General features: G+C 32.4%; 1 protein-coding gene across 2 annotated transcripts in view; it reads left to right on the plus strand.

The window, feature by feature from the left end:
- Positions 1 to 3,282: 3,282 nt before the first annotated feature.
- ced-6 (PTB domain-containing adapter protein ced-6) overlaps positions 3,283 to 23,932 on the plus strand; it is a 97,562-nt gene continuing 76,912 nt past the window's right edge. Inside the window, exon 1 of one of the 2 annotated variants that reach the window (XM_075363110.1) lies at positions 3,283 to 3,496. The gene's annotated coding sequence lies outside the window, so the exon portion shown is untranslated. The remainder of the gene's footprint in view (positions 3,497 to 23,932) is intronic. The other variant, XM_075363112.1, reaches the window with a different exon arrangement.

A 23,932-nucleotide genomic window follows, 5' to 3' on the forward strand; every position in this document is an offset into this window, starting at 1 on the left:
AATTGCCATATATGTCCAGCTATGTTTTTTATAATTTATTTTTTCAAGAACATCTTTCATTACATCGTATGTCTCTTTCAAATTAATACTATAAGTGATTGGTATCAAAAGATATTTGTTACCATTGTGTAGTAGAACCACTTTCAAACTATACTTGGACGAATCTACGAAAAGGCGCCAGTCCTCAGGTTTATGAACTTGTCCTAAGTGCAACAGAAGCTCATTAATATTTGTGCAATAAACCAGATTATTTTCATCAGTAAAGTGCTGAGAAAGTTCTTTTTTTCAGCTTCAAAAGCCCAAAATTTTTGTATTTTTTTTAAGTAAATTCCAACCTTTCAGTCTTGATCCTAATGATTTTTTGATAAATTTATATCCCTAACCAAGTTGTTTAATTCACCTTGTGATATAAGATGTGGCTTATTGGAAGATAATTCAAAATAAAAATCATTGTTGTCTTCTTCAGTACCATCTGATTCTTCATGCTGCTTTTGAAACATACATTCACAGGTGGTTCAGGAACTGGAATAATTTCATTGTCAGGTACAGGCCTGATTGCAGACTGCAATGAAGGATATTTTACAATATGTTTAGATTTTTTAGAAATTCCAGACACACTTGTTAAACAAAACTAACAATCGTTTATATGATCCTTTGGTTCACACCAAATGGCAAAGCCTTCCATGTACCTTTCAGCCATCCTCTTATATAGAACAATTAGCGCAAACTATATGAGGAGCCCACGTCTTATCCTGATCACCAATTTTACAATGAAAGTACAAATGATATGCTTTTTTTAATTAAAGGTGTAATGCTTTTCAATTTGATTTTATGGTAAACTCACCACATCCATAACAAAAGGCATCTACAAGTTTTCAAGGCATTATGACACTGCACTGTTAACAAACTTAAGAGAGCAATAAGACAACAAAATTAATTCATTCCGAAATCCAGTGCTTAATACAAACAACACAGGTGTGTTTGCAGCTACATATTTTGACCTGCACAGACATGATTAATCTTGTCCATGAAGGGAAGAGTATTCAGAATTAGATATATCATAATACGTGACTATTATATGATTTAATTCTTTGTGTAGCATGATTTATTTGTAGCTTACAAATTATGTTAACAAAGTTAAACAATAAAAAATGAGCTAACAAAATACAAAATAGGAGCTTAAAATGCTAACAATATGTTGAAAAATGAAAAAAATCCTTTAATTAAAATTAAAAAATTTTTCAAAAATGGTGGATATTAATATTCTGAGTTCATATTCATTTTCAGTATCTAAAAAGATTAAAATCATGCATCACATGTTACGAAACAAAAATTATGTTTATCAGTGTAATAGGCCCCATCTACAAAGATCAGTATGGATATTATATTGAAAGTAGAACTGAATAAAAATTAAACTCGGAAACAAACCTCAAATTTAGGCATACGTTTAGATTTGTTTTTCAGAGTTTGACACAGATTCTTTGCAACAGAATTTTGTAACCTTTTCAAAATCATCATCTGACATATGACCCCGATCATAGTATGACTCAATGACATTATCAACTTGAAAAAAAGTTAGTCTATACTATTCTGATTCCTATTATATTTGAAAAAAAATAGTGTGAAAGTATTTTTTTCACACTAAAATGTGATAAATCTGTTAAGTAGAAATTTATATACCAAATACAACAAATGGAAAAAAATAGTTTCATTTTACCCTTTGTGTGCCTAGTGAGAAAAATAAAAAGAATGAATTTCTGTAAATGAAAAGTTTATTAGTTTTTTGAAATAATCCATCAATTGTCATGCATTAGCTATAAACAGATTTTAATGTATTATAGCCCATAGCAGTATAATATCCAAGAAAAATAAGATTTCTCTATTTTAAATAGAGATGTATCAGTTTTCATTTCTCTAACTGCTATCTGCATTGATTACTCATTTTAGTACTTTTTATTATTGATGACATAACATTTCTATATTTAAGGTTAGTGTATTAAAGTAAGAATATTATTTAGTTTATAAAACATATTTTACAATTTTTTACATGTGAATAACGTTTTATTAAATATTAGATCAAAATAGCTACTCGGAAAACTCGTGCACTTGCGTGAATTTAGTTTCAGTATTTTATTGAAAGTTTGAATTTTCACTGTGTAGATATTGCAGCTTATGAATTTAGTACAGAAGAAATTAAAGAATATTAATATGAATTTTTTGTTCAGTTTAAACCAAACTTAGATAAAAAAACAATTGACTTAAAGCATTCCTTTTTACTTAATAAAGGTCCATTGTTCACTTTCAAGGAATCTTCAATTTAATTCTGATTATAGTAACTTTCTGTTGATGTAATTTCAACTTCTGTTGCAGAATTTAATGCTTTAATTAAAAATTTCTGTTTGTACTATCATATAAATGAAAATGAGCTTCCATTTGTAATGTACATCTGTGAACTCCAACCACAAATATTAGCAAAATTAATTTAACTTGGGTAGTAAAAATGTGCCTGATTAGTTTTATGACTCGAAACTACGTAGCCGTTTATAACTGTTTGTGTATGAGCGAGCCATTTCATTATAATAATATTGAATACTGAAAAAAATAAATAATCTAGTAATTATATTAAATGTAATCACATGTGTGTCTGAACCTTGGACGAGTGTGAAATATCATTTAGAAAGCATTTGCAGTCGGTTATTGTTTTGATTTATGTAGTAAATTTCTAGTAAAAAGTATGAGAATTGAAATACTGTATTGATAGTGGTAAGTAATAATGAAACTAGGAATAATTGTGACTAATGTTTTTCTTGTTGAAGAAGCAGAAAACAGTTGAGAAAGGGAGACGTTTTCCTACCACTCATTAATTTTTGCAGATCGGCGTTTTCCATTTTTTATTTTTTGTGACGTAAGCTGGTTTTAACAAAATATCACAAGTTACTGCTCACCCGACTAGTATCATGATGACATAAGTGTTGCAGATTCGGGTAGTTCGACTAAATTAATTCTAAGTATGTCTATCGTTTATTGTATTGTTAGTCTCCGTTATCAGAGCTCGTTCAAGAATTTAAAATTTAGTTATTAAATGAAAATCTTAACTTATTAGTCTGAATTAGAGCTGGTTAAAAGTCGTTCATGAGAGATTAATGTTGTAAATTCTGTTCATAACTGGAGATGATAGTCAAGATACTGAAGACAATATAACTAAAAACATGATTAGGAATCGATACTATCAGCGGTACATAGTTTTGAACTGTATATTGGTAAACCTGTTTACGTCAACCTGTGAAAGTATTTACGGGAACAATGGAACGGACTTGTCTAGTGTAGACTAGTCCATTCTTAGAACATCTTGTTGGCTGTATCGTATTTTTCTGAGCGTTAACTGTACAAATATATTTTTTCGTTTAGTAATCGCTTATTTTAGTGAATGTTCAATACCACTTTTAGTTTGTGGTGTCCGTTTAGTTATCTTTACAGACATAATCGATTCTTTTAGGTAAGTTTCTGAAATGAAGAACGTAATGTATTATTAAAAGTTTACGTAGTTACGATTATTCTGTATACATTTACATATATATTCTTGTTTTTGACAGAAGTTTAACCAACATCAGTTTGTTCAATTTAGGAATATTACAGATTTATTCAGTTTCATGAAAGTACTAACTGAGAAATTAAATTACATTTTTTTTCAATTTGTAATCCTGCAATCTGTTTCCATACTTTCTTAGACCTTGTCACGCTTTTCTACTCGGATGAGTATCGAGTTCGTTACCGAAAATTTTTTTTAGTTGTAATCAGTCGCGCTAGAAATAATTACAATATTTATCAATGATTAATGATAACTGTTGATTACTTTTTCTTTTCTTTACTAAACGTTTTTATATATCGGTCATACAGAGACTGATAAACTGAGTAATATTTTAATTCGTACAGTGGTATTAAATGAAAATTACTTCTTAACAGCTCGGTAATTAATTTTAAAGTTAGAACATGTTCTATCTTTTGTTATCGTAATACTGTATACAAAGCCTAGATAGTTGCTGGTGTATTATTGCTTGTACTCTATCGTCTTAACCCATCGTTTCAAGTTATCCTGGAATAGACATATTGATGGTCTGCTTTTCATCATGATTTTCCCTATTTTCTTTTGATTAATGCATAATTATACTGACCGAATCTTTATCTCATTCGTATCTGTTTAATAAATTTTTATATTGATGTTTGTCGTACGGTTTTGAATAATTGTAGGGAATTTCCTATTCAGAACTTTTCATTTACTGTTATATTTTACAAAAATAAGTTTTTCCATTTAAGTTATTGTAATCCAAGATAATTACTGGCATTATGTAATTATGGAAATAAAAATAATTCGATCAATAGAATTCGTTACAGCATTTAAAAAAAAAAATCGCCCGTTTAAGTCACATTAAACTGAGTAATGCATGTAACCCTGCAGTTACTAAAAAATGGTTGGTTTTTTGCACTGTATTTGAATTAGTTGTACATACAACCCATCAGAGCCTTAGAATCAGATACACCCAAGCTGATCATTTCATTGGAATGTTTTTAATTATTTAAGCTTAAACTAAATCAGCTTTGGTCTAGATTGTAAAGTTTGCTTGGAATGTTTTCTGCATTTAAAACCAGTCTATTAACATTTAGGTTTGTAACTACGTATATTGTTATATTGTACAATAATTTCTTATACAGAGATAATAATTTCTAGTCCAGTACAAATTTTTTGAAAGTATAATATTAAGGTATTATGAGTCAATGCACAGACTGCCACTTTCTTTATTGGATTGGCCATGTAATTTGATTCATGTTTTATCATGGTTATGTATCATTTCCTCAGTTAATCGTGACAAGTTATGCAAGCCATACTCGTGTCAATTTTTTTGTTCCAGTATGCAGTAAGATGGATTGTTTATTTGTATTATTTTTCATGTCCTCAAATGTTGTTATTATTGTTTGACTAATTTTATCTTGATTAGCAGTTACTAGTTTGTTATTTTATCATCAATCGTTTTGCATCTTGCTGCACATGATTTTTAAACCCATTTAACCCCTAATTATATATCCCCATTTGGAAGATATTTTTTAACCAAATTTTAATGCAAGTTCCTGATTTTAGTTAAATTTACTTTTATTCATTCAGTTGAATCATTTAAGGGCAATTTATTTTTTATCTTTATGAACGAGTTTTGTGTTGAATCGTCTCAATCCTGCATAATTTTTTTTTCAGTGATAATTTATGGTAATGTATTGCATTCATTATTCAAATAATATTTGTTAACTGATCAATTGAATTTTTTTCTCGTTCTTTCTTTTATGACTAATTCATGACAAAAATAAATCATTACCGATTAAATATTTTCAGGAAGTGAATAACATAAAAGCATAACCTCTCTAAAGTCCTTTAGAGTATTTAACTTTAATTTAAATTTTGTTTTACTGCTGGGTTTTATTTTGACATAAATGACCATCATAAATTGTAATAAGCAAGATGTTACAATAAGCAAATTGTAATGACCAACGTATTTTAAAAAGGATTTACAAATAATTTAAAACTACTGTATGATTGTAAATTATTTTCTGTCATTCAGATTTTTTTCTTATTTTAAATGCAAAGGTACCAGTGATCATATCGCTTCTTTTAAAAGACTTGAGATGATAAGATCTTACAAGTTGTGTTTCCATGGCAGAAATGTGAATCATCAGTAGGTTATATTCAGAAAGCTAAAGAGGTCTTTCTTAGTTTTGTTTTTGTATTTTTAGAGATTTGTTTTTTAGACAGTTTATCATCAATAAAGCATACTAAATATTTAAATCTGTTAATCTATTATCAGTTGTAGTTGTTCTCTGATAATAGCTTTACTATTTCGCGGTAGAGTCTGAACTTCACAAAAATTCTGTGGGTGACACATGGCTGAAACATCCCTGTACTTATAATTTAAAATAGACAACAGAGTCATTTGTATATTATGAGTGACTGTTCATTTACTGATGCAATTGTCTCTCATTACATTATATTAATTTTTAAAACTGATTATGGGGGATCGTTTCATGTTGAAATATTTACAGTCTTCTTCAGTGACAGTCGACTTCCTCTTCTATATTGTATATTTTGCATTTTTTAGTTTTTTCTCTTGCATTCTGTATGTAAAACAGTATATTACTTCCGATTACATTCTGCTTTGGTATAGTTATATGGCATGAATAGGTATAGTATACGAATTAATAACAAAAATTCCTGTGTAGTCTAAGGGAGTTAGTTAAAATTACAATTAAAATCTAGATAAATAAATACCATGCGTGTAGTTTTATAAAGATGTAAAAATATTATGGTAAAATATTACAGTATTGACAAAATATATTGAATTACGATATTGAAAATCAAAGTTACTTTATTATAAAAAAAGTGGATGTATCATCCGGTCAGGGGTATGAAGCCGATAAAGTAATAAGTATCCGCATGAAAAAGAAAGCCTTCTTATGTTTAACCACAATTGTTCAGTTTTATTGCATTCAGGTTCTGTATTTATTTACTATAATATTTTTTGTGAATCCATATACTACTTTTTTTTTCTTGTTAGGTAATAAGTTCTGCTTAAAATATGAGAAATCAGAGGCTGTTACTAAAAAACTTAAAACATAATACAATATTTAAAGAAAAAAACCTGATATGTAGCAATAATATATTATTTTAAGACCCCTTCAAAAATTTCAGAAATTCAAGTGGCTCTGTTATAATTGTTATGGAATATAAGGCTCCTCCACTCTGTTTTAATCATTTAATATAAATTACATGAAAAAGGCACTGTTCTCTGAATGACTTTATAGATTCATTTGTTCTTAAATCAGTTACAATTATTTCATTATCTCAAAATTTGAATTTCAGAAACAACTTTTTAATGGTTAGAGGTAATGTCTGACCGTGTTACTCAGCTCTTAAACAATTTTTTTTGTAGGTTGTGAAAGAATTATAGCATCTTTATAAATAATCCGAGTTTCCTTTCCCCTTGCCATGTACTACTTTAGAAAACGTGTATGTTTAAGAAACTGTTTTTTTTTTAAGATAATTGTTAATATTTGAATCTGTTGAAAATTTTGCGGCGAAATCGCTGAGAGAAAATGATGTTAAAATTTCAATTTTTTTATAAAAAATAATATTAAAAAACAATACTTTAAAAAATTTCATAAAAAGATCCCCTTGCTGAAATATATAATTTTGTAAAATTTCTCAGTACCTGCGATGCTAATTTTATTTTACCTGTATAGTAATATATGTGTAATGTGTTGAGCTTGATTGTAAATATTACACGTATTATCCGATAGTAAGAATCGGATCCTGAGGCGTTTTGTTCCGATGAAATATAACAGAGACTTCAATATCGCCCTTAATGTTGCCCGTACTTAAATAAGTTTCTTTATTAAAATCGAAATCTTTTGGATCCTAGGACTCGCTATCGTACTTACAAATGAAACTCTTAACATTAGTAATAAGTTATTCGTAAACTACAACGCTGTTTGTAACTGATAATCGTTAGATGTATTCTTTGCCGGTACAATATCAATAGTGCCATGTGTTTGTCGCGAGTCCGGAGCCTCATCTAAAACCTGCAGTGTACCGTATTTAAATTTTAGGAGAGGTTCTAGGGGTTCGGCTTTATTAGACTGGCATCTCTGCCTCTGCCGGCTTCTTATGAAACCGTCGAGAAAATATAAGTCTCTCCATAGGAACTTGCAGACAGAATCACCGCCTCTCTTAACTGCGGTAGTTTCAGCTGTCCTGATGACTCGTAAAAGGTGGCGGTACAGATTCAAAAACGGAACCGGGACGGCGACCGACACTTCCTTGATGCGGTACCATATCAAGGAATAAGTGATATGGAAAGGGGTGAACGGAGTATGCGGGTGATCAACCTACAGGCGGACTGCTTTCGATAGGTACGGTTTAGCGTCTTTTGCAGAATCGACATGCATCATATACTGCGACCACCGCCTCGTGTAAGCCCCGGTCTAATCTTCAATAAATTTCGAACAACCGGAGGAAAGTAATTTGTTGCAACGATTGTTTGAGCCGGGCCGCGTGTGCCGCTACCGTTCCGCGTAAAGTTAACCGTCACAAATAATCCGATCTTCTGAAGAATCGTGCGCAGACGGACGCCATCCGGGAAGGGCTCTCTATCTTGCGGGTAGATCCTACTTTTTTTTCTTACAGTTATCCCTTCCTTTCCGGTGTGGTTCTGCAGGTTTTTACTCAACACTCATCCGATCTGTGTTAAAGATGCAGGGACCGAACAAGTTATTGCACCGTAAACCCGCTATAAACCACCACCATAAACCGTTAAAACATTATGGTGCGGTCTAGTGGGGGCCGCTTCGACTACGAACTTATCCTTTCCTACCCTGCGGTCTCAACGGGGTAAGACCGAAACTTAATACAAAAGAGTGTCTTCCTCTTGCAGCTTTAAAACTTCGAGAAACGGGATAAAGAAGCGGTAAATGAATCGCCGGCAAATCTTTGTGTTTCAAATTTCCCCGAAAAGAAGCAAATTTACAAAAGCGCATGCAGGCGGCCGGTCCTTGATCTCACTTGATGCTGTTATTCTGTCGTTTGAGATATACAATTGGGAGCGTTCGTATGATGTGCGGGATTTTTTAATTTGTTTATGGTGATCGAAATTAAACGCGGAAGAACGTATAAATTCGTCTCTATGTTGTTGTGAATAAAAAAAATAATGAACAGAGTAAGATTTCGGTCAGAAAATAAATCTAAAGACAGACGATGTCGAAAACAGTTCCCGAAACAGACGTTTTTGATAAATTATTATTGCGGTTCGCGTGTAAATATTTTATCCGATAGCAGCCCATTATGCCGCCATTCGTATTATCATAGTGAAACTATCGATGTATTGCGTTGCCGTTCCGTACGTAGTTTCGGTCGCTAGTTTCTCTATGTTCTTTAATGAATCGCTCGTCAGTCGAATTCGAATACAAAATCACTCCTCACGATGGATTTGTTTCTTGCACGTACACACTACTTTATCTAATTAGGAATCTGTTCTTCGATGAATTATGAAGGCTTTTTCTCGATTTTTTTTTTTTTTGTTTTTTTTATCCAAAATTGATCGAAACTAACATTACGTTAAACAGTGGGAATCATATTTTTTGCCATCGTGTTTAATCCGTTTATGGATAACCGAACGTATAGTGTTTCATAATTATTGCGAGTAATGGTTATTCGGTTAACGGTGATGATTTTTTTCTTCGACTCTGAATTTGTCGCTCGAACTAATATTTTTCCGGATAAAATTTCACGACTTGAGTATTCAGTGTATGAATTTCCGTTATTTGACCAAACTATTTTTTAATTTTCTATGATTTTATTAGGTTACCGTTGATAATTATCGGGTAAAAATCTGTTCCGACGTAATTCCTTGTTTAAAATTCTCGTTCGTGTCGTTTAAAAAAAGGGATTTTAGGATCGGGAAAAAAGGAAAGCAAGCCTTTTTATATTTTTATCGTTCGTGGCATTTTTATTTTACGCTTTTAATTTTTTGAACCCTTTTTTTAGGGAATTATGTCTGAGAAAACAGTATAAAATTACTTAATATTTTTTAATCGAAGTAACAGATCCGATAAAGCTGTGAACCATGTGAGGAATTCTTTTCCGTCAGCAATTCCTGATCGAGATACACGAAATCGTGTCGGACAGTGCTAAAATGAAGTAGTGTTTGTCGTAGTTACAAAAAAAAGAAGTTATTACAGCGGTCGGTCGATTGCGGTAAAGTAAAATTCTATTTAACCGATTCTTTCGAACTCCAGGGTCGAAAAATCTTTCCTTATCCGATCCTATGTTTATATCACCGATTCGTATCGTACAAACTATCCCGTTGAATGAAAATATCGCGCCAAGTATCGAAAACGTTTCTTTGCGGAAAGATCGCCGGTAGATTGGAAAAATGGACACCGGTTGTGTAATCCTGTACGACAATACAGTCGAAGACAATTACTGTCGAAGAAATATTAAAAACAGCCGCCCCAGCGTTATCGAAAAGCTACGACTAGTGCAAGGGGCAAGAATTGGACACTAAGAAAATAATAACTACTTTTGTACAAAATTCGACCGATCGCTTCAAAATAAAATGTTAGTACTGAAATATTAAAAAAACAACAAAAGGTGTACATAACTACATAGTTTGTCGATTTTTTCTTGTTTTAGTTTTAATATCCCTGCAGTTTCCTATTTTATAAATTCTGTTTGTGAAATTACACTGTTTTACTACTATATCTGTTCGATGCTTATACCTTTAATTTAATTGGATTTCGTAATTAATCTGACGGATGCGGTTTCATAAGGGTTGTTATCTAATGGTTTCCAGAACGAACTGGTTTGTTGATTAGTAGTAGTAGTTGTTGACGACAGTCGCATGCGATAATTTATGTAAATAATATCTGTAACCGTTGTATCTAATCGTTTCAAACAGCATATTATACTTTAAAATAAATTTCTGACCGCAAAGATGCGTAAGTATATGAAAGTCGCTCGTAGAAAAGAAAAATATTTTGAGGCGAGACATAATTTGTTTCACAGGATATTTTTCGTCCTTTCAAAAATCCTGTCATTTAAAAAATTTCATCCTACTACCCCGAGGCCATATCTCTTACCGTGTCCGTTCGTTCTCTATTACCGACTAAAATCTCTGTTTTTGAACCTTCTAACCTCTTTTTAATCTATTTTTCTTTCGGTGACAGCCGCTACTATTCTTGTCTTTATTTCGTTTTCAGTTTAGCGGTCTTTAATTAATACGGTACCTAAGAATCAGCACTTTTTTGCTTGTTCGATTCTTCCTTTTTTGCAATCGTTTATCGCCTTACGTACGGAGTAAAACACTTATGGGTAAAATTTTATCTTGAATATGAGAACAAAAAGCAATATTCTGTTACTTTCTATTATTTTCTAGGCTGTCGTTTTTGATTTACAGCATGTGTGATTTCCGTTATCGAACGGAAATAATATACGTCCAAATATCCACCTTAATATACCAAAAAAAAATACAAATTATTATTATCATTAAGCATACGTCTTACATAAACATTTATTGGAAAAGTAATCCGCCTAAAATTTTCCGCAGCGTATACGGAAAACATTTATTGAAACATTAAACGGGCACGCCTACCCTTTCACGGATATAGTAATCGTTTGATATACTCGTTTGAAATAGGTTTTATTTGAAAAAAGTAATGACTTTATTACGAAACATTTTTTCAAAATTTGATTGGGGGTTCCGAGCGTCTTTCATTATAATCTGTTTTTAAACGAATAAAAATGTAAAAAACTTCCGTCGTAAGCATTTTTATAAACGTTTTACTGCAATAATAAAAATTGTTACCCTTGTAATAAAAATAAATACGATCTGATAATCGGAAGATCACAGAGTAATTTAGCTTGTTAATTCGGATCCTTGTACTACATAGTCGAGTTAATATAACACGTAGTTCATACGGACGCCCGACGGGTCGTATATTGTAATAAACTTAAAACTCTTTTGATGTCGCTTCAGTTTATATAACGACCATCCATTCAAGTGTTTTAGCGAATGACGGATGTTATCGAATGTTGAACCGGTCTGTGTAGATTTTCAGATAAATAACACCTTTATTTTTTTTTCTCGTTAGCGGTGTAATCAAAGAAATGCGCATGCGATACATATCGAACGGGATGAAGAGGATTCAGCTGAAAAATAAAGGCTGTTTTGTTTAATAACGCGTATGCCTCACTTTACGCAACGTAAATATATATACATATATGTTTATAAAAGTTTCAGAATGAACTAAATAAAAGAGAAACCGAATAAACCTTACCAGAATATTAAAACGCCCCTTTAATTTTTTTCCTTTCCTTATCCGTTAACGATCGTAATTCGAATTTAAAATAATATTTTCCCTTTTTTGTACTCGTTTCCTAATTTACCTCGTATTTAATCGATTAAAATCGTAATACGATTGTACGGTTTCCGAATTCATGCCGGTCCGGATCGAAGACTGTGTTTAACGTTATCAACTATGGCCGTATACTTTTGTAGATTTTATCATTCTTATTTGTAAGGTTTGCTTTCGTTCTTAAATATGATATCGGTGACGTATTTTTGTTTTACGGTGCTAAGCTTTTATAAGCGTGTCGATTTCGACATTATATATCAAACAAGAGAGAGAATACCGTTAAATGAATCATCTACACTTCCGAACGAGGCGTTTATCCGCCCCGTAAAAAATTATTCGATTATGAGGCTACTTCCCGTTTATTTCAGAAAGTTTCGAAAGAAAATATCGCTTTGTTATTCGTATTATGATGACGCGGAGACCGCAGTTTAGATGAAATGTCACCGAATAACACGACACAGATGTGTAAGGGGTGGGCCGACAAGACAGCAGGCCTTCTGTAGTATCGCATGACTTATTCGATATCCGTTTCAATACGTACAGTATAGCGCGGTATTATCTGTAAACGATAATAATGTTTTGCTGATGTAGGATGTTTGCCGCTTGGGACAGATGGAACCTGCTGTTAGATAATCGATAAACCCTACTATCCTCAAATTATTATTATTATTAAAATTGTATTTCAGATGATACTCCTAGCAAGTTCATATTTTCCGAAACGAACATTACTAGTTCGTGCAGCTATACATACAATTTTATCTACATGCACAAAATAATACAACATACTCTTGAAAAAATGTTCTTTATAGAATAGCAGCCTTAAAATGTTAATCTTATCTTTTAATTGGAAACTAGTGTATTTTTAGCTTTTTTTTGCTACTGAAGAAATGGAGATATCGTGTAAACATTTCTGAAAATTCGGGAAAACTGTGATGGGCAGTTTATAAACGAACCTCGCGATTACTCATCCTGAAAAGAGAACGTTCTTTAAGTTTTATGTTCTAGCCTCCGTTTGTAATCTCGAACGTGAGAAGTTGTCGCTGAAACTTTTTCGTAAAGATTCGACCGAACGTCTGAGAGTTTCGAGATTAACTATCAGATGCCGATTTTTTTGTGATTACATAAACGTTTACGTTTTTCGTTTGTAGGTAAAATTATATGTCGAAAACATTTAATGAAATTTCTTTGTTCGAATTTCGGTAAATTTCCTTCCTTATATGAGCGGTAAAGCGAGATTCAAATAAAAATTACCGAAAATAGATATTTAAATTTTCCGGATAATGTACCTGATGTAAATCGTAACTTTTATTACATCAAATGTTTTTTTACGGGGAGTCTTCGAGATAAAATACATAACCTCGATGTGAAAATCTCGTAATGAATTTTTTAATGTCATCCGTTATTACAATGCCATACATTTTTTAATGTCTTTAAGTTATGTTTTCTTAAAGCGTTTCCAACGGATACAACTTTACCGTGTAATTCAACGACATATTTATCCAAATATTTGTCAGCCGTAACTTCAAGAAATTTACAGATAATGTTTTCATTTAATTATGAAGCAACAGGTGAAGTAAAATTATCGTAGTAAAACAGATGTTTACTAAACGTGTCAACAGTTCGTTTTCAAATTGTGGAGAATTTCATTTTACGTAATGCAGGAAGTTTTTCTAGAACGAGTAATATTTTTTTATCGTGTTATTTTCGTGATCCTGAATCTTATTACTCTGGATGTGTAATTCGCATTTTACTGGATAATCGAGGCCATTTAGGAAAACAGCTGTTGACTTTTGTGCAATAGATTTTATTAAGTACTTCTGTGTTTACAGATAAATACTTGCAGTTATTTTGATCCGCGGCCATTGCATTCCGTTTTAAGGTACTTTTAACAGTGGCCATCGTGTAAGGCTTTGGTCTGTTTCGTAAAATGAAAAATTTGTTCTAAAAAACAACGGATTTTGCTATCTTCTGTTTTTGAACTTATTACAGTTTTTATATGCTAATAATAAAATAATGCGGATTACAGTTATGTATATTTTTTTCCGGGTGTAATTAACTAAAGCCGTTCACAATCCTCGGATAATAGGCAGCCGGTTATGATATTCGACTCCCTTAATTATTTAAAGTAATAACTGCAGCATCCTCAACGTGTTTGGTTTCTTTAGTCGCATGTAAGAAATGTCCGTAAATCCCCTAGGATTTTTCACAGGATTCAAATATTTTTTTATCGTACTCACGATTTTAGTGTACAGTTATTTTAGAGATATTTTTGTGAACTTTTGATCGGATGACGTCAATTAAATATAATAAAGATAATACATTTTTGTTGTGTAATCGTTATTTTAATGACATCGAATACGGTAAGCGTAATTGTCCGAGGTATATCTTATATTATTTATAATATCGGAAGTCGATTACAGTATAATTCAAAACTATTAAATTATACAGTCGTGAATTTAAAATTGCTTAATTATTTTAATCGTTAAAAGACTTGTGTGAATCGCATAAAACGAATAATTAAAAAAAAGAAAAATCCATAAAATATGTTATTCGATTAAAAGATTAAATAAAATTTTAAAATGTTGTTTTCTTTGTCTTTTTGACGTCAACGATCGATAGATGTGAAAATTAAGATTAGTTTGTCGTTTAGTTTTCATTTGGTATTTAAATGACAGTATATAAAAGTAGCCTTCGCTATCGATAAGTTTATAAGAAGATATAACGGCTAGAAATAAAAAAAAAAACGGGAACGTTTCGAAAAAGTCTACTTAGATTTAAGCAGATTAACCCCATCGGGTTGGTCTAGTGGTGAACGCGTCTTCGCTAATCAGCTGATTTCGAAATCGAGAGTTCCAGCGTTCAAATCCTAGTAAAGACAGTTACTTTTATACGGATTTGAATACTATGTCGTGGATACCGGTGTTCTTTGATGGTTGGGTTTCAATTAACACATCTCAGGAACGGTCGATCTGAGACTGTACAAGATTACACTTCATTTACACTCGTACATATCCTCATTCATGGTTTGAAGTAATACCTGACGGTGATTACCGGAAGCTAAACAGGAAAAAAAATTCCAAAAGATTTAAGTAGATTATTCTGCTGCGATGTAAAATGAAATTTAAATCCTAGCTGTAGATAAATGAAAATGTCTGTATTTTTGTATATTTTATTGGAACCGCCGGACCGATCCGAATGATTTTTTTACCGTGTTTTAATGAAATTTATGGACCGTTTTAGCCGTAAATTTATCTATGTAATTCCGTCGTCGAGTAAGCAGTAAATTTTAAACGATAAGGTTTCTTGTATTTATGTCTTCGTTTTCCATAAAGAATATTTCACGAGTCGCCGATCAAATAGCATTCTTTGAAAGATAGCTGTACGGTTTTGCAGAAGGAATTTACGAAAAAGACCGTTTTATTTTAGGATTTCATTTATAAGAATCGGATCAACGGTCTTCGGTATCAGTTATTAAGAAGAAAGTTCGTTTTACCATGATTTTTATTGAAAGACGGTCGACATATTTTTCTTAACGCGCGCTACCCGTATATATTATGCATGTAACTAAATTTGTATCCGTAAATCGATAAGACGCATTTTATTTTTATTTTGTCTTTGTGCTTACCGGCGACCGGATTCACGGATGTTTCGTCATAAGGCGACTACTTCTGTAGACGCTGCATAAAAAATTAAATATAGTTCGGTCGTATTGCCGGAGTCATCGATCGCATCGCTGTCGTTCCATTCTACCGCGATTATTACCTTTCTGCTGTCGGATTTCTCTGCGGTATTTCTAGGAACATCGACAACATTTTACAGTTCCACAAAAAATTCCAGCGTGCCTTTAGGCCGATGGATTCTTTAAATCGCGATGAAGTTTAGAAGTTTAATGTAATGTTATCAGCGTTATATTCCCCATGGGAGAAAAATTCGACGTATACTCTGTTGGGTTTCGACGAAATTATCGTTAAAGGAATTCCCCTCCGAGTAGGAGAATAATCTGTATGAATATTCCGATCGAATTTTATAAAAATGTTTGCTTAATCGAAACAAACGGCGATTAGTTTCGGTTCCGCCTTAATGTGATTTATTCACTTCAACGAATAATAATTTTCTTTAATCCGGCGTAAACTTTCTTATGTGATTTTTTTCATTATAGCGATTTACTCGTCTTTTACTGTTATTTTTATTTTAGGAAAATGCGACTTTGTCTTTTTAATACTACGGTAAATAACGTCTATAGATCGTTAGTTCGTAATGTCTGATCACGAAACCGTAGTATATCTGTCGAAAAATTACTGCAAACGTGATGTTTATGATATTTTGTTAGCCGGATAATAGCTTCACTTTATTTTATTTTTATCGCGACATTCTTTCGTGTTAAAACATTTTTTTCACGTTACGAATTGTGAAATACTCCGATTATGACAGTTTTGTTGTCTATTTTAATGTTTTTGTTGCTTGGTTTTGTTCGTCGGCGGTCTGTTACGGGTGGAGTATAAATTAAGTCTGGCCGATATAAAATCGATGTCACCGAATACAGCGTTTATTCTAGATAAGTTCTCGTAAGTTCCTTTATGTAGTGTGCTTTGTACTTTTCAGAATACAGTTTTATTTAAAAGCGATCACCCTGTTCTAACAAACGCCGATTTATTACTAAAGTATTAAACCGATGCTTCACAAGAATTTTGTCATTTTTGTGTATACATTAGCGCTAACTGAACTCATATTTGTCCGGTTAATGATGAAACGATGGGAAATTTTGTCGTTTTGATTATGAAATTACTCGGATTAAAATTATGGGAACTTCGTTCTTATTTTAAGTCCTCCCGGTTTCGGTTTATTCCGTATAGCTACAGCAAGTGTTCTACTTGGACGATTGACTGTCCGATCGAGGCGTTGCAGATATTATGTATCGACCCACCAGGTTGGTCCAATAGTGAACGCGTCTTCGCAAATCAGCTTCTTCGAAGTCGAGAGTTCCAACGTTCAAATCCTTGTAAAGGCAATTACTTTTTTACGGATTTAAATACTAGATCGTGGATACCGGTGTTCTTTGGTGGTTGGGTTAACCACACATCTCAGAAATGGTCTACCTGAGACTGTACAAGACTACAGTTCACTTACAATCATACACATCATCCTCATTGATCCTCTGAAGTAATACCTGACTCTGATTCCCGGAGACTAAACAGGAAAAAAGTTATTATGTATTGCCTGTCCAAAACAAAATGCTAAAATCTGACCCTCCCGGAGAAGTACAAAAGCTTAGGTACGTTCGTTCGGGAGCGTAAAGTAAGCTTTAAAAACTCTTAAGAAGAAAATACTGGAGTTAAAAGGATAAAACGGTTGACGAGTCTTGTTTGGATCGCGCGAACTAAAAATAAAAACTTAACATTCGACCGACGGGTAATACGGTCGGATTAAATTTTTAAAAAAAATTTTACCTTCAGATGAAGTTTTACATCGTACGTTCATTTATGTACTTTTACATATCTTTGTATCCAGAGGGTCGATATTAATTAAATCCATCCGATCGCCGGAGTCGCTTCTTGTCGGATGTAGTGAAGCTTTCCATCGACGATTACATCTTTAAAGCGATTTCCTTCTATTGATCTTTCTAGCCCTTCTAACCGTTACCGTCAGTCGGTTTGAACTTAAACGGGTTGGAAGGGATGATTACTGTAGATCAGTAAGATAATACGAATATAACTGCGGTATTTTAACAAGTGTGTAGGTTATATCTTTTGAATACTAGATCATGGATACCGGTGTTCTTTGGTGGTTGGGTTTCAATTAACCACACACCTCAGGAATGGTCGAACTGAGAATGTACAAGACTACACTTCATTTGCACTCATACATATCATCCTCATTCATCCTCTGAAGAATTATCTAAACGGTAGTTACCGGATGCTAAACAGGAAAAAGAAAGAGGTTATATCTGCAGTTCGTACGAATTTTTTCGGTCCTTCGCATTTGTAACTGGTTTGTACGTGAAAGTCAGTCGAACAATTTACGGTATTAATTATAATCTACGGTCGAACGAACGATGAAAGTAGTCTGTTTTATAAAACGGTACGCATTCTTGACAGTAGTTTTAATTTTCATTTTCTTTATCGTACAGTTTAACACCGCGCCGTATTCTATCCGGTCGATACTACCGCTGATAAATTGTAGTTCGTCTTAGTATCGATAATTACTCGCTCCATCTCTTTTAAACGCCCACTCTAGCGGCATACCGAGACGGCGGATTAATTTAGATTTCGGTTAATAAAAATCAAAAACTTTGAGAAGGTTCATTGTATTTCGGGAGAGGAGGTCATCGATGATCACTTATTTAATCGATCCTCGGTCCTATTTTCTATTCCGTGCTAACATTTTTATGACTTTTGTTATAAAACACGATGGAATTTCCGTGTCGGCGAAATTATAATTATCGTGGAAACTAAATCGGTTTGTAAAAAAAATGTTTTTCGACTTATACAGTATCTATCTAAGAGCAATAAGAACAAAATATTTCCGAGTTCTTTTCCAGACGTTTTCGCCAGTCGATAATACAGAACGCCGATTTCGATTTTGTCAGTTTATTTTAGTCTGTTTTGCGACTTGTTACCGTAATGTTTTGTGGCCCAGTACTTAAAATTATTTATTTATTTATTCGTACTAACTTTTATCATATTTTTTTTGTCGTTAGAGTTTTTATTTTTAAACTTGAAAATCGCCCCGAAATTAAAGAGTTTAGTCGGTCTGTCTCGTTCGGTTTTTCCCAAAATGTTACTAACATTTCGATAGAAACATTTAAATATTCCAAATAATACTATTTAATTAGTAGATATCACGATCGGAATCGCATGTTGCGACTGTTGTTTTACAACAGATGGAATCGCAGTTTCGTGTATATAATCAGCGGTCGTTTATTTATTAATAAAACGTAAATACGTTCTTTCGTTGGAAAATGCGTTTAAAAACAGGTTTTAAGATACTTTCATCAGACCGAATAAATTAACTCAGGAGTGACGACTCGTATTTTCCGAGAAGCGCGTGTCCTAGGCCTAGGTGAAGCTGAGAAACGTGTTCAGGAGGAATGCCAACTCACGATCTTATTTAAATTTTTATTATAAATTTCGGTTTACGAGAAGAAAATTTTATGGTTTTTGTTCAACGTGCACAATCTGTACTTTAAGGTAAAGTGAAAACTAATAAGGTTACATCGTAGTTACCTGAACGTTATAACCTTCGATACGATGAAAATTCTATCATAAATAACATATGTAACATGTCTTGGAAGTTAAAAAATAATTTCCACTACTTTAAAAAATAACTCTAATTTAGATATCGATGGCATCCATGTTTCACTAAAGAAGTCCTGTTTTACTTCACATCCACTTTTTTTTTATAATTATAAATGTTTCGAAATGAGCGTTTCCCAATCATTTTTAAATCGCTAAAATAAAACCGCTATTCGAATCAGGTGATTGCTTTAAACAAGGTAATTATCGACAGATCAATTTATTAAGCAGTTTTACTAAATTTTCGAAAAAATGAATTAAAACACTGTTAGTTAAATTCCTCTACAGATATAGTATTCTAGAAAAAACCGATTTGGTTTTCAAAATAACAAAAGCACTAAAGATTCCTAGTTCAATTTACCTATCGTCACAAGAAGTTTCGAGGTAAATAAAAAAGGCGTTGTCGTCTCTCTGAACTTGGAAATCATTCGATACGATTTCCCGTAATAAATTACTAATTAAATCCGAGCGATAGGAATACGAGGAATGGTATTACAACTTTTCAATAGCCTCACAAAACACCGAAACTAACACCATGAGGTCAACTGATTTTCTGCTACCCCAAGGGACTATGCTCTCACCTATCATTCCTAAATGTCGATGACTTGTTAAATCGGGAATTAGGTAATTGTAAGATAATTAGTTACGACCCGTTTGTAATTTCCACTACTAATGCATGGAATGAAGCATTTTCCCGTACAGAAAAGTATGTCGGTACAGTGAAAACGTGGTCAGATAAAAATATATTAAGTCTTAATTTAAAAGTAAATAAATTTATATCGTTTATACCAAACTTGTTTAGTCAACCCTTGAAACCCTTGGCGATAAGACATTGAAATTACTCTTACTGGAAATTAACAATATACACTGTGCATGACGCGACTGTGGATAATGTTTGTCTAATATTAAGTATCTCGCTGTCGGTAGTTGAAAATTTGCAGCGGGGAGACCGTATAAAATAATGCGTGTGAAGAATTAAGATTTGTATATTTCTATAAAGAACGTAACATTCTTCAGTTAAAAGATCTAGCGATGCTGTTTTTGCTTTTCTTGAATGTATATTGCGATACGGATCGATCATACGGGGTGGAACTTTTGACTACCGTACGGATAATTTAATCACAATAAAAAAAAAAACAATAATTAACGAACGGAACGTAAAAATTTCCAAGTTTCTTACAGGTTGGCGATAAGACAACTGTACTGGAAAAGAATGATTATTTCTTTCGAATACGATAAGCTAATTTAAAAGAATGATTATTCCTTTCGAATACATAAAACTAATTTTAAGATTAATTTAAAACATAAGTTGTAAAACTTGAAGATCCAGAACCGTTCATAAATTTGAATTAATATATTCGAAACCGACGATAGTTCAGAATTATTAAACATAGTTCTAGCACATGTAAAAAATAATTTAAACATTTTTTTCTTAACGCTGAAGTATACTGGATAAAATCAGATTTTTTTTAACGTAGAATTCCTAAATATGGTAATTTTAATTTATTTTTCCAACCGAAACTGTACGACCGTTTTTGTTTATCAAGTTATTAATTCTTTTGTAATGTGTTAATGTCGATTTAATATTTTATTATTATCTATCAAATACAGGAAATTTAGGTGAACGTATTAATGCGTAATAGTACTAAGGTACAGGTGAACAGTGAGTGACATAAGCCTGCCTCTTCATGTTGTAGTCTGTTAAGGTCACTGGTGTAGGGTAACGGAGAGGGTGCACATGTTGATATATGCGTTATTTATATGCTTTTAAGTGATACGGTGTTTTATTTCAAATCCTATACTCCAAATGTGTTATAAGGGTTCAAAACTATAATAAGTTACGATGAATTCATAATGTAATTAATTCTTATCGTATGATATTAATAAGTTTGTACGACACGGCTTTTGATTGTACAATTCGACTGCCACAGCGTCAGCGATCGAAGGTTTTGTTATCTTTGCTGTTGTTTTCCGTTAAACGCATTAATATTTAATTATATATTATGTTTAATACAATTAATCGTTCTTTAATTTTGTTGTTTTTAAATGTTTATAAATTTTTGTTACGATTGTACTGAATACGGCAAATAAATAAATTTAAATTCCTCAACATCTATTCGTCTAGTACGACAGCAGCTCTAAATAATTTCCCATTGCGATGCGATTCTTATCGCATACATCGCTTATATTCGCATCAAGACGATTAAACATCGAAAACAAACTGTTCGATAAATTTCAATAATATTTTACATTTCAAACGTGACGTTGTTAGATTCGGTGTAAATTATTTATGCGATTGCAAAATTCCTTATACATACGACGATGATAATAATCAACCCGCCCGAGAAGCCTGTTTATTATGATGTTAAATAAGTAATGAACGGAAAATACAAGAAAGATTTTCTCTCATCTTTTCTATTAGAATTTCTGTTTCGATCTGGCAGTCACGTCTAGCCAGTTTGTGAAGAGTGCGCTACAATCGAGTGGTACCTTCCTACTATGGGCGTTTTGTTTAGTAGTATTCGTTTTTTATCGTATTCTTTATTGCGATGCGGTTTTCTGTTTTAAATGTAGATAGACTTTTTCTCGCAAAGCCAAGTGCATACAGTTAACCGCTTGTACGTTACTATCGTATGGTAATATTGTGCCGCATGACCTCAAAAACATGAGACAGAGCTTAAACCATATCTGTTACACGAACACGGTCAGCGAAAAAAATGAGATTCTTTATGTTTTTTAGGTTAACTTACCGATATATGTAACAACGGACAGAGATATTCTTACGAAATTTATGAATGAGAAGTTAAAATAAATCGAAATTATATCAGAACAAAAAAAAAAATTGTTGATTTTGTAAGTTCGCAGTCCGATAATGTCTTAGAAACGCTTAAAGTTATGTGAGGAAGTCGATTACTTACTCAAACAATACCGATCTCTCAAGTTTATGAAATTCAGGCAGTATGTAATCGGAAAGAAAACCGGATTATAAATTTGGCGTGAAGTAGAATCTTGTTATTTAGTATGTATATAACATACAACATAATGGAATTGACAAATTAAGCAGTGAAAATATAGGTGATATTTTACGTTGACGCTATTGTTTTAAGTATTGATTTTGAAGAGGGTTAAGTCCAAAGGGATGATAAGAGTACCCATTTTTAATAAAAAAAAAGAAAAAAACAATTCAGTACCTGTACCTGTAATAGTTTTTTCCGATATTTTCTGGCCGAGGTTACACAAATAGATGCGTTCAAGGTATTAAGAAAGAAAATTCGATCGATAGTAGATCAAGTAATTCCAGAGTATCTTGATAATCAGTCTGTTTTTGTAAATTACCATCCGGCACCCGGGAACAAAATCCTTCTGATAGATTGTAAGAGGATCGCAAAAGAAAATAATTTTATTTGTTCGATGAAGTAGAAAAGTTAATGAAAAAGGATTCTGTTGCAAAAATTATTAAGGCTGTATTTTTGTAAGTAAACTTTATTAATTTCTATATATGTGTAACCGATTCTAGATTTTTGAGCCTGGATAATTTATAAGTAAAGAAATTTTGTTTTAATTCTCCTGATGTAATCGGTCAAATGTTATCTACATCTTGTTTATTAATATTCCACTTTAATATTCAGTCTTTACATAAAAATGATGATGAATTGATTTCTCTGTTGTTATTATTATAAGATAAAGAATTGGTTGTTAATATTTTTATCTGAAGCTCGGTTGGGAAAAATCTAGATTATAATGCTAATTAAGATTTTTTCTTGTAAACTAAAAACTTAAATGAAAATAATGATATAGCTGCCTTTATTTGTAGTCCAATTCTTATAATTAATAAAACTAAAAAAATAATGAAAGAATGTAATTGTTTAATCTCTCGAATAACTTATAGTTCTAATAAAAGGTTAATAATTATATTATTTTATAGGGTCACCTAACAGGAGTTCTAAGGTTGAAAATCTTTTGATAAATTAGAAGTGTATTAAATATATACTAGGGGACCCACTGCTCCACAGCATCAGTAAATAAATTAAGTTATAATAGATAATTTACTTTGTGGTTCATAAGACATCCTTCAAGACAACGTTAGTTGTGCGTTGACATCTAGGGTTCATCACCACTTACACATTTGTAAAAGATTTTGCGCGTGATAAGGCAACATAAAATTGTCTACGGCTAAAAACTGGTTCAGGTAGATAGATTCCTACTCGGTCCAGAGTTTGTCCTTGCGCCTTGTTGAAGATCATGCAAAACGCTAACCGTTTTGGAAATTGTCTTCGTTTAAAAGAAAATTGAATGGTTTAAGACCCAAACTAGTTATTTATCTTAATTATTTGCTGATATGCGGCGGTTTGAATGGATTTTTAACAGGAAATGGGTATGTTCCCTCAAAACGTTTTTAGAAATTGAGTGATCGAAATCTGTGTGGTCTCATTTAATGGCGCTTGGCGTGTTGAGTGTTTTAAGACCCGCGCGAATTCTGTATCTTAATTAGCTGCTGAAATATCTCGATTTGAATTCCGTCGAGGTAAGGCTTTGAGTATGAGAAAAGCCATGTTCTCTTATAAATCCTCTCATAATAAAATGACTGTAGTCTGTGCTTGATGGTTATCTGTGGCTTGATGCAATGATTGTTTTAAGACCCCCAACGAAGTCTGCAACTAAATTAGTTGCTGAGTGATTGCAGAAAAACT

This window comes from Lycorma delicatula, chromosome 4 (genome assembly GCF_047948215.1).
Source record: "Lycorma delicatula isolate Av1 chromosome 4, ASM4794821v1, whole genome shotgun sequence".
In the NCBI taxonomy this organism is placed as follows: Eukaryota; Metazoa; Arthropoda; class Insecta; order Hemiptera; family Fulgoridae; genus Lycorma; species Lycorma delicatula.